Source organism: Balaenoptera musculus, chromosome 4 (genome assembly GCF_009873245.2).
Source record: "Balaenoptera musculus isolate JJ_BM4_2016_0621 chromosome 4, mBalMus1.pri.v3, whole genome shotgun sequence".
NCBI lineage: Eukaryota > Metazoa > Chordata > Mammalia > Artiodactyla > Balaenopteridae > Balaenoptera > Balaenoptera musculus.
The window spans coordinates 32,252,621-32,255,242 of record NC_045788.1 but is presented as its reverse complement, the minus strand read 5'-3'; the positions used below and the strand labels follow the sequence as shown (position 1 = coordinate 32,255,242).

Genomic DNA, 2,622 nt, shown 5'->3' with positions numbered 1-2,622 from the left:
TGTTAGGGACATCAACAGAGTTCAATTAAAATTTCTTGAATGCGGAATGAAAGATTGTAGGAAGGCAGGAAAGTACCATAAAATTTTAGATAGCTGCCAATATATAAGAATGCGTTATTTCTATACTTAAATCCAACCCCTTCCCAAAATTTCTTTTTTTAAAATAATTAATTAATTAATTTATTTTTGGCTGCATTGGGTCTTCGTTGCTGAGCGCAGGCTTTCTCTAGTTGCGGCGAGCGAGCTTCTCATTGAGGTGGCTTCTCTTGTTGCAGAGCACGGGCTCTAGGTGCACGGGTATCAGGAGTTGTGGCATGCAGGCTCTAGAGCGCAGGCTCAGTAGTTATGGGGCACAGGCTTAGTTGCTCCATAGCATGTGGGATATTCCCGGACCAGGGCTCAAACCCGTGTCCCCTGCATTGCCAGGCGGATTCTTAACCACTGCGCCACCAGGGAAGTCCCCTCCCAAAATTTCTTAAAATAAAAATTTGAAAACAAGGAACAATTCATCAAGCTCATATATAAAAGACTTTGACAGAGTTATTGACAAAAATATTATACTAGACTTCTGCCATTAACCTAGTTTCGACCCTCCTGGTTCCTACATATAAGAAGTAACAAAAATCATATGCACACTATAGAACTAAAAGCAGAATTTAAGGCAAAATGGTCTTGTATTTTTTTAAAACTTTGATTAAAATATAGCAGATGAAACATAATAGGTAGTTGCAGTGAAATAATTCTCTAGAGATCAAGCGCTGTAGAAGTAGCAAGGGAAACTGGTAAGTAGCCTTCATAAGGTTTTAGGTAAGCTCAGGTATTGTTCTTCCTCATTTTTGTTATAATTGTTTGACATAATTCCTTCCTATAAGTTACAAAGCAGATTATTGTCTTTCAAAACTTTTTACGCTCATCTTTTTTTTCAAGAATTTCAATACTGAATGCCTACTGTGTGCAAGACAATGTCTATAAGAGATGATAAAAATATGTGTAAATGTATTAAAGACACACATAAAAAGTACACTTAAGTGGAAACACATTCATTTTTTTGTAGAAAGAATTTGCTACATCCCCCAAATGTAGAAAGGCAAAGATTGCAAAGCACAGAAAGAATCGATTTAGGGAATTCCCTGGTGGTCCAGTGGTTAGGACTCTGCACTCTCACTGCCGAGGGCCTGGGTTCAATCCCTGGTCAGGGAGCTAAAATCCCACAAGCCACATGGCATGGCCAAAAGGAAAAAAAAAAAAAAAAAAGAATTTATGCCAGTACAAGTTAAGACATATAATATGAAAGAGCTAATTCCCTCTAATACACATGCAGTTTGCCCCTTACTCTCCATGATCTATACAGTAGTATTAGCAATTTCATTTGTTTGAATATTTCATTTTAAAACACCACAAATAAAATAAATTTTACTACAAGTTTAGTTTATATTACTACTACTCTGTGTAAGCTTACTTCTACTTTGCTGTTTTCTTAGAAAGAAATGAAGAGATCCAGTGACACTCTCCTCCTTATTACAGTATTTTAGAAAACCACTTTGTGGTAGATTAAAGATGAGCTACAAATTCTTTGCTATTCCTTCACAAGAGGTGGGGTCTAATTCCCCTGGCTTTGAATCTGGGCTGGCTTTGGTGAAATCTTTCCTCTTGTTCTATATACTTTGCAATAGTGTATGGAAGATTGAAGTGTGTGTGTGTTTTTTGTTTGTTTGTTTTTTGAGTGTTTGGTAGGACTTTAGGAAAAGCCATACCTGGCTTTGTTTTACTTTTGTTTTTGGTTTGTGGGAAGATTTTTTCACTCACAATTCAAACACTTTAATGGTTATGGAACTATGGTGTTTTTCTTTTTGATTTGTTTTCTAGGGATTTGACCATCTTATGTATGTATTCAATTTTTTTTTAAAAATAAATTTATTTACGGCTGTGTTGGGTCTTCATTGCTGTGCGCGGGCTTTCTCTAGTTGCGGCGAGCGGGGGCTACTCTTCGTTGCGGTGCACGGGCTTCTCATTGCCGTGGCTTCTGTTGTTGCGGAGCACGGGCTCTAGTCGTGCAGGCTTCAGTAGCTGTGGCACGTGGGCTCAGTAGCTGTGCTCGCGGGCTCTAGAGCGCAGGCTCATTAGTTGTGGCACACGGGCTTAGGTGCTCCGCAGCATGTGGGATCTTCCTGGACCAGGGCTCGAACCCGTGCCCCCTGCATTGGCAGGTGGATTCTTAACCACTGCGCCACCAGGGAAGCCCTGTATTCAATTTTATTGGCATAAAGTTGTTCATAATGTCCTTATATTAGCTGTTTAAAAATTTGCATCTGTCATGTCTCCCTTATATTTCTAATGTTAATTCTTTAAGCGCCCCTATCTCTATCTCCTCACTACCCCCTCCATCTTCCTCTCCTCCTTCTTCATCAACCTTGCCATCATGTTTTCAAAGAAGTGGTAGTTCATTTTAACTTTGCTGACCCCTTTGTTTCCTATTTTATTTTCCCCATTTCCTAATCTGTTAGTAAGGATGAACGGTAGAAGGTATATCTCATGGGCAGCTAGCAGCATGTCCCACACCCACTTGGAAACTGCACTGATGTTCCCTAGAGAGCTAAGGAAAAGTGCAAATTTCATAAAAGT

At 39.4% G+C, this 2,622-nt stretch overlaps 1 non-coding gene across 1 annotated transcript; it reads left to right on the top strand.

Moving 5' to 3' along the window:
• The first annotated feature begins 1,127 nt into the window (after positions 1-1,127).
• TRNAE-CUC lies at positions 1,128-1,200 on the top strand. Its single transcript has one exon. It is a non-coding gene; the product is annotated as a tRNA-Glu (tRNA).
• Positions 1,201-2,622: the final 1,422 nt, after the last annotated feature.